Below are 9736 nucleotides of genomic sequence, written 5' to 3' on the forward strand. Positions count from 1 at the left end.
TTCCTGCACCCAGAGATGCTCCATCCCTTCAGCATCCTCACAGCCTCTGCTGGACCCGCTCCAGGAGCTCTTGTCCCTCCTGTCCTGAGGAGCCCAGAGCTGGTCCCAGCACTGCAGATCTGCCTCACCATGGCAGCAGAGGGGCAGATCCCCTCCCTGACCTGCTGACAATGCTCTTCCTGATGCACCCCAGGGTTCTGTTGGCCTTCTTGGCCCCCTGGGTATGCTGCTGGCTCAGTCCCTCAGCACAAGGGCAGCAGTGGCCTCACACTTTTCTGACCTGAAATGTTTTAGCTGAAACAGCACTTGTAGGCCTGAACTTCCCACAGAGACTCATAGAATCATCAGTGTTAGAAGAGACCTTTAAGGTCATCAAGTCCAGCTGTCAACAGTGTTGCTGAAGCACACAACAAATGAGGAGGGGGAAAGGAAAGAAAATAAACTTATCTTTGATAAGGCCATTATCGCACACTGACTTCTATTCTCCATAATCTGCAAGCTGAAATTAACATTGGAAAGAATGTGGGGAAAAAATATGTCAGTAAGGAATAAATACATGAACCTACTCTCTGTCAGTGTGAAGCCATTCCCCCTTGTCCTGGCCCTTGTAAATAGTCTCTCTCCGTATTTCTTGTCAACTCCTTTCAGGTACTGGAAGGCCACAATGAAGTCACCCTGAAGCTTCTCTCTTCCAGACTAAACAATCCCAATTCCCATAGCCTTTCCTCACAGCAGAGGAAATAATTTTGGTGGTCTTGTTTGGGCTCACTCCAAGAGGTCTTTCCTGTGCTGGGAACCCAGAGCTGGACACAGTGCTCTGGGTGGGGTCATCTCAGCACGGGTCTGGGACAGAGCAGTAACCTTGCATCTGAATACATCATTCTATTACTGCTCAATATTTACACTTTTCCCATCATTTACACCATGTGGTGCTGCCTCTCGTACCGACTCAGTGACTTGTTTTTTGCTTCAACTTGTCTTTTTTGGACTGAGTTCAGTGTCCATTTGATCACATGGGCCAGCCTGAAGGAATGAAGCAGAGGACAATCTGGGATCAGATGAGCACTGAGGAGGCTGGCTAGTGCAAGTTGTGTCATTTGAGTCTGAAAGTGACCCCGAGGACAAAACGAAAGATCATGTTTCATAAATAAATCCCCCACATTTTTTCAGGTTGAAACGAGAACCTGTTTAAGGAAACAATTTTCAGGGCCCCACGTGTTCAAACAGAAGCCTCTCAAGGCTGCAGAATGGATTTCCTGGTTTCAGTGCAATCAGAGCTGGGCAGGAAGCCATGGCCAAACCTCTGGTGGAATCCTGTGCAGCACCTCAGGCAGGCACTGCAGCAGGGCCCAGAGCTCAGCTCCATCCCTCCAGGCTCTCAGCTGCAGAGCAAGAGCAAACTGGTTCAGAAGTGGACAAACTGGGGCTGCTCCTGCCTGCCTGGTTCCTGTCCTGAGCTAAAACAGGCCGAGTTTGCACTCTGAGGTTGTGTCTCGTGGATCAGTGCACAAATGCAGCTCTTAGAAGCTGCAGCTCTCAGGGCATGTTGTCCAGGACTCTCCCCAGGCCCTTCACATTGTCCATGTGACTGGGAGCCTTGTCCTTCTGCTCCTGATATAGCTTAGGGCACCCTGCACTTAATTGTGGCCTTCCAGTACCTGAAGGAAAGGTACTACAAGAAAGATGGAGATTATTTTCAAGGGCCTGGAGTGATAGGAGAAGGGGGAATGGCTTCACACTGACACAGGGCAGAGCTAGATTGGATATTAAGAAGAAATTCTTCCCTATGAGGGTGGGGAGGCCCTGGCACAGGTTGCCCAGAGAAGCTGTGGCTGCCCCTGGATCCCTGGAAGTGTCCAAGGCCAGGTTGGACAGGGCTTGGAGCAACCTGGGCTAGTGGAAGGTGTCCCTGCCATGGCAGGGGGTGGAACAAGATGAGCTTTAAAGTCCCTTCCAACTCAAACCATTCCAGGATCCTATGATGATTCAATGATCTCTGAGGAGACCCACCAAGCAGCATATAACTGCATATACACCTCAAACTAATCTCTAGTCTTCCCATAGTTTTCAATCCATTCATTCCTTACTTGAATAACCCAAGTTTTGAAAGCAGAAGTGCCTTAAGCCAGTGCCACTTCCCCTTCACCAACCCCTCATTCCCAACCCCTGTTTGCAGCCAGGCCATTCTCCACAGTGTCCCACAGCAGCCGTGGGAACAGCCTACACTGACTTAAGCAGCAAAAGCCAAAACTTGACAGGAATGCTTCCCTGCCTCCCACGGAGCCTACTTGGAATTTTCCTGTCAGCTTCCTCCATCACTCTTCTTCCAGGGCCTGCCCCTCCCTCCTTTTGGCCTTGGATGAACAAATTGTCAGTTTTCCACCTTTTTCTGCTGGAGAGGATCCCCTCCAGGGGCTTCCTCCCAGGCAGAAAGATAACATACAGCCTGACTATAAAGTAACCACCAAAGTGCAAACAGCACTCTGGCTCATTTCCCCAGGGCAGCAATGTTATTGCTTAAAATAAAATGCTTGAAATAAGATAAATGTTCACCTGCACTGTTATCACTTAAAATAAAAAGTGATTCTGTATTTTTCAGTCCACTTTAGCACAGTGGTGGACCTTAGACAAAGTCACTGGGCTGTTGTTCTGTGCAACTGTGAGTGCCCTTCTGAGCTCGACAGGCTGGATCTCTGCAAATAGGAGTTTCCAGGGCTGCCTCCCCATGACTTCGGTGTTTGCATGTGGACAGGACAGGGCAAATTTGAAGGCAGAAGCCTGATTTGGGGTATTTTGGCCGAAGAGGAAGTGACATTTTCCAGCTTTCTGCAGTTTCTCTTTGGCAGAGTGGACTCAGTGACTGTCTTGTTTGGTCTTGTCTGAATCCAATCCACCTCCACAGCCACCCCAAAAGACCTGAGAGGTTCACATGGGGTAGAGCTGAGTTCTGAGTCTTGGACAGCGGGTAACAGTCAGCCCTGGGTATTTTCAAGAGAATCTGATGGGTGTTGTTGCCGGTGTTACTTAAGCTGTTCAATGCCAATATGAATTTCCAAGCAGAGCCATACCTTGGGGCAGATGTATGAGGAAAACTGTGGCCCATCAGGGCAACCCGCCTGGCCACAAAGCCTCCCTTTGCCTTTTCTCACTCCTCTTGAATATCTTCCAGACACAGAAGCAAAGGATGCCAGAGCCTTTGCAGTCTTTTCCTTGTTTTCCAGGGCTTTTCCTCTGAATTGTGGTGTGTTTTGCTTCCTTCTAAGTTTCTGCACTGTTGGAATAAATCTGTCCATTAGGACAGTGTGCCCAAGAGTTTCTCTCCCTGCACTCCCTTCTTGCCTCTCAGAGAGTTCTTCAATGTCCCTGCACTTCCAGTTTTGGCCTCAGTTTCCCCCACACAACATTTTTGAGGGCTTGACATTGCTGCTGATTGCTCTGCTCTGTTTCTTATGAAATTCTATTCCAAACCTTTTGTTGCACATGGCAAGGAGGGTAACTTCAATTTAAGGGGGAGCCTCAAGTCAGTCTCCCCTTAGTTTTGTTCCATGAGATTTGTAATAAGTCTTCTCTTCAAAGAAGTAGATTTCTCGTAGAGATCAACTAATAATATCTTTTTTGTCATTAATAGGTTATGAATTGCAACCTACCATTTTATTAATTACACAGAATTTGGAAGGATTTGGTCCCCAGAGGAGGTAGGTAGACCAGAGACATTGTTAACCCAGTGAATAAACCCCAGCCCTCAGCCAGCAATGCAGCCAAAATTCCCAGGAGTGAAGCTGCCCTGGTCTCCAGAGGGAAAGCCTCATAGTCCCAAATCTGTTTTTACATCATTTGATAGCCTCTGTCACCATACAAGCTCAGCATTTCACAGACCTTGGATGTGTTTATCCTCAAAACACTGATTTAGCCTGCTCTGAGAGGAAAGCAAGGACCACTCCCACTTAACAGATAGTCAGAGGAGCAGAAGAGATTTCCTCAAGGTCGTTTAAGACAAGAATGGAGGGGTGGACCTCATCAGAGCCTGCTCCCATCCTTCTTCATTAACACCGACATCTTTAATTGTCCAGGAATATCCTGTGGGGCTCACAGAGGTCTCCCTTTTGTGTGCATAAACTCTCTCCTTGTTTTCATGTACAGATGTGGCTACTGGACATCCCTCTGTCTCTGTGCCAAACCCTGGATTTTGTGTCTTTGAGGCATCCCATTTTCCTGCTGCTGAGGGTGAAAACCTGGGATCAAGGAAAAATGAGAGCACAGCACAATAGCTGAATGATGAAACACAAGATTCTCTGCAGGTTCGGTGATTATTTCAATCTAAATGTTGTGAATGTGGGAAATTAGCACTCAAAAGTAATTGAAGAACGTGAAGGAAGAAACAAAGTATGAAGATACCTAAACAATCTTAATTTTGTCCTCTATTCATCCTGATCAGTAATTATGTTATCATGATTAAAGTGTATTTGTTGTCATCCCAGATTATACTACTTAGATTTTTAATTGTTAGTGACAAAAGCCTCATCTTACCCTAATTATAACCTCCTTTCCCCAAATATAGCCCATATGCAAAACTTCCAGAATTTCAACTCTGTAGAGGTTTCATTATTCCCTTGCAAATATCACTCAGAACAAAGAAAAATAATAAAATAATCCTCACTTCTTAAAGAAATCCCTTTTAATTCTTATAATTCATAAAGTATCTGATGGATTTCCTTTTAATTCTGTGAGAATAAGTGCTGCACAATCTGAAAAGAAGTGCCCTTTCCCCCTAAATAAGCTAAACCCCTTGTGGAAGGGAGAGAGCAAGGAGCTGTTCCTGGGGATCCACGCCAAGTGCCTCTACCTCACACCCCCGTCGTGCACAGCCCAGCTCAGATCCCAACTGTGCAAATTGATCCGTCCTGCACGGCTGAGCTGTAGCCTCAGGATCACAGACACTAAAAGGTCTGCAGAGCTAATTGTGTCTGTGGCCAGCGTTCAGCTGCTGAATAGGGGCAAGAGAGAAATCTGCTACCAAGCTGCCCTTCCCCAGGAAGCACCTTGAAACGTCAGTCCAGCGTCCCAGAAGCGCTGCACAGAACTTGGGATCCGTTTGCAGAGGCCACAACACCGGGGTGTTGGGTCCACAACCTTGACACATCTCCAGGAGCTTTATCCCATGGCACCCTTTGGCATCTTCTTCCAGGATGTGATGAAGCCCTGAGAAAAACTCCCCAGGCTACTCAGGAATTTTCAGACCCTGGTTATAGGCCACCTCTTTCAGCTGCTCCCCAGCCTTGCTTACTTCTTCCTTGTTTGAGTGTCTGCTCCTGCCTTGGGTCATCAAAAATAGAAGATTTCTCCCTTTGGGACAGGCTGTCTCATCCCATGTGGCCTCAGGGTTTGGCAGCTCCCTCCAGCTCAACCAGGCTCACACCACAGCAGCTGCCCCCAGTGCTTCCAGTTACTGTCCTGTGCCATTCCTCCATGAGCAAACTGGTTCAGCTGGGCCGGTTCAGCCTGGCCCGATCTGCCAGTTCAGACTGACTTCCTTTCCCTCCCAGGGGCTGAATTTGCAGCCCTGAGTTTTGGTTAGATGCATTCAGGTTGCATCTCAAAAATGGGTGTAAATTAAAAATCTGCTTTTGTGGGAACTGGGAGTTTTATTCCAACTGGGCCACCGAGAGAGCAGTTCCCTAATTCAAGATCTTTTGCTCCTTAGTTCTCAAGGAAAGGCCTTTGGTTTTTTTGTTGTTTTTTTTGGTTGGTTGGTTGGTTGTTTTTTTGTTTTGGTTTTTGGGGTTTTTTAAGTGCATTGTTGCATTACAAATATTTCTTAGAGATACATGACTGGCATGTGGGGAGTAGAACTGAACCCACTTCTTAGCCCTGGACAGAAAAGGCTCTGAAATGTGCCAGGGCGGGTTCACATATTATTTAAGCCCCTCTAATTGCCCTTTTCTCTAACATATTTGAGTTCTTTTAAAGAGTTTGCAGACTTCCAGTTTAAAAAGCATTAAGCTGGAAGGTTTCCCTTCCTCTTCCCAAGCCCAAGAGGATGGACAAGGTGAGAGGCAGTGCCAGGAGAACCGAGTTGTCTCCATCCCTCACCCCAGCAAACACAGCCATGACCTTCTGCTGGACAGCCCCACTGCTTGTGGGGCCCAGCTGTCCAGAGGTGGAAGAACCAGACAGATCCATGTGCAGAAATACCATTGCTGTGAATCACAGGTGATGTTTCAGGTGTGCTTAACAGGTCTAGCCTCACTTGTCAAGTCCTACAGGCAAGGATTTTGCAGTGCTGATGTGAGCTCCCTGTGTCAGGGTAGGCAAGTTGCTGTGTTTCTCCATTTTTCTTCCTGAGAGAATAAACCCAAATTAATCATCCTTCTGCCCTCTCCCCGTCCCGCTGTACCAGCTCTGCAGATGGCAGATGGCTGCTTGCCACCATGGGCTGGGTTGGAGCCCAGATTGGCTGGAGCTCTTGGGGTGCTCCAGCACTGCACAGCAATCCCAGGGAGGGCTGGCAGGGAACTCCTGGATCCTGCAGCTGGGGCAGTTGCCTTCACCCATGGGAAATTTGCACCCACATATCAGGGAAAGCAGCAGGGAAAAGAAAATAAAGGCTGGGTTGGAAAACGTTGAGGAGAAAAAAGGTGAAATAACCTCCACTGCACAGCCTTGCAGGCGTCACTCCCGCACCAAACCCCACCGCGGCTCCCCAGCCGGCACCGTTGCTAAGTGACAGCTGATTTACTACATCACTCACCCATCTGGCAGCAGCAGGAAAGCCAAGGAAGAGGTACAGACAGTGCTGGCCAGACCTCATGGGCAGGGCGTATCCCACACCTGCACAGCCCACCTTGACCTTTCACTGGTGTTTAAGATCCAACTCCAGCGTGAAACGGAGCAGGCAGAGATTCGGCTGCATGGCAGGAGCTGGGTTGTGCTTGGGATCACCAGGCAGTGGGAGAACTCAGCCATGGGCAATTTTCTCCATTTGTGCCTTTTCCTGCAACAGCAGCACCTAACGCTCCTATGGCTGCAAGTAGTGCAACCTGTGGAAGGCTGAAGGGAAAAGATGCCACCCTGCAAAATTTCCTATGCAAAATTAACAAGGAGTGGGGTTGGGACTAACAAAAAATTCAACTTTCTCACCTGAACTTCAGCCTCTTCTGTATAAAAGGACTCAGTGAAGAGTCTTCTTGTAAAAGGCAACCCCCCACATTTCATATCAGTGCAGTTGTACCATCCCGAGGGAAGGGGGTAGGACACCAGCTTAAGTAAGAAAGTGCAGAAGAGAAACATCGTGTTCCCTACTGAGAAGACCTGTGTTTAAAAGGCAGAGCACTGATGATAAACTGCAGAGAGCCACTAAGGCAGTGAGTCTCTCCCTTTCAGGGTAAGCTTGTAGAAGCAGCATAGGAAGAAAACCAACACAACCCCAAAGTCTAATCCAACTGAATCAATAGATGCCTGTACAGAGTAAGTAAGAAGGTAGAGTACTGTGCCTTTACTGACTTGGTATTGTTTGTACATTTATTTATTGCCTTTCCCCATGCAACCAATGGAAAGAGATGGATCCGCCCCCCTGGCCTTTCTCGCAGCTCAGCCCAGCAAGCAAAGGTGACACTGATGTTTTTAGGACACCTCACGCCCCAGTCCAGTCTATCTTCCAGCTGATCTGCCTCATCTGTGCCACCTGCCTCCCCGTTGTCGTGGGCTTTGAGACTAACACTGAGAGTGAACCTCTCAGTGTCCCAAATAATTTTGTGTTTGCAGCAGCAAACTCCTCACCTGTTTTTTTCTGCTGGTGAGAGAACAAGATTCCTTGAAGGACTTTTGTCTGTAGACAGACATTTACACCCTTAACACCTTTTTTCTCCTACTTTAGAATATTGTCCTGGTAATTTTAGTTCGTGTTTGGTTTTTTCCCTGGCTGTAGGAACCTCTGGCTAATGCATGTAAACTATTTTCTTCTTTTCACACTGAAAGGGCTGTATGCTTGGGGTTTTTAATGTGTTTTTTTTTTAAATTCTGGCAGCTCTGCCTGCTTCCCTCCTGATCCCCAACTTGCAAAGCCTATTCAAAGGGGGCTGTGAGCTCTCAAACTCTCCCTTGCAATGTTCAGGGCCAGGTTGGATGGGGCTTGGAGTAACCTGGTCCAGTGGAAGGTGTTCCTGCCCATGGCAGGGGATGGAACTAGATGATCTTTAAGGTCCCTTCAACTCCAAACCCTTCTAGGATTTTATGAAACACCAGTGGGTTTCAAGTCAGCTTGATGCCAAAGAGGATCACTGTTAATGTATCCTACACCTCCCTGGGGATTTGGATGGATCTGGGGGGGTGAGACAGGGAGCAAGTAATGGATCACTCAAGGATAGCACCAACGAGCATCCCAGCACCTGGCTGAGTTGGCAGGGCAAAAGTTTTCAAGCAAAGGACTGGAAATAATTAATCTTACCAGGACAGGGAGAAATACAGCCTGTTCCTGTAGGCAGGGCTAAGACACTGCCAAGGGAAGGCAGAGATGAGGGAACAGTGCCTGTGGAGTCTGTACCTCTTCAGGACAAAAGGAGGAAGAGAGATGAAAAAAGAAAAGGAAACCTATTGGTGGCAAATCACTCCTTGCTGGAAGGAAAGGCTGTGGTGTGTAGGAGTCAGAGATAAGCAACGGGCCAGGACAGCCTTTGGGAGGGGTTGAAGGCAGCTGCCTACCAGCTCTCCTTCAGTGGCTGTGAGCAGAGAGGGCTCTGCTGGCCCTGGCTTGGGATGAGGAGCTTCTTCAGCAAAGAACAGCAGTGCTGCAGTCCTACAAATAAGAAACGAAGAGAATTAGTCAGGCAGTCTGGTACTGGTTTTACCTTGCCATAAAGAATGTTTTTTGGTGGACCCACTGCACCTGTTTTATGTTGGCTTCCTTCAGACAGTGAAATGGAGGTGCTGGGTGCAGCTGAAGCCCCCCAAGCCAGTTTCCCCATGGGGCCCCAGAAAAGGGTGTTGCAGCAATGCTTCACTGGGGCAGCTGGGAGGTCTATGTGGATCCTGGGCTGGGACTGGGATCTCCTGAGCGGGAGTGGGGGAACACACAGAGCACAGCTGCTCATGAACGCTGAGTCCTGCATATCGCAGAATCATTTAGGCTGGAAAAGAACCCTGATATCATCGAGTCCAACTTGTGACCGATCACCACCTTGTCACTAGAACAGAGCACTGAATGCCACATTAATTCTTTCCTTAAACTCCTGCAGGGACGATGACTCCACCACCTCCCTGGTCAGCTCATTCCAATGTCTAATCAACTTTTCTGTGAAGAAATTTTTCCTGATGTCCAACCTACACCTCCCCTGTTGCAGCTTAAGACGATGTCCTCTTGTCCTATTGCTGGTTTCCTGTGAGCCGAGCCCGGCCCCCACCTGGCTGCAGCCTCCTTTCAGGGAGCTGTAGAGAGCAACAAGGTCACTCCTGAGCCTCTTCTTCTCCAGGTTAAGCCTCCTGTTTCGCCTCAGTCCTGGGGATGCCAGTGTGTCACTGCTGCCTCTCTGTGTGAGTGTGTGTGCACATGTGTGCGTATAGAGGGGATGTGGATGTGTGCCCATACGTGGATGTGTGCCCACATGTGGATGTGAGCGTTGGCACATCCGCGCCAGGGCGGGTGCCCCTGTCTGCGCCCCCGGGGCTGGATGTGTGCCCGCGGGGGTGCGCACATGTGTGCACACGCACATACGTGTGTTTACAGGCCCACACGTGTGCGCAG

Source organism: Neopelma chrysocephalum, unplaced genomic scaffold (genome assembly GCF_003984885.1).
Source record: "Neopelma chrysocephalum unplaced genomic scaffold, ASM398488v2 Primary Assembly neopelma1_98, whole genome shotgun sequence".
Taxonomy (NCBI): domain Eukaryota; kingdom Metazoa; phylum Chordata; class Aves; order Passeriformes; family Pipridae; genus Neopelma; species Neopelma chrysocephalum.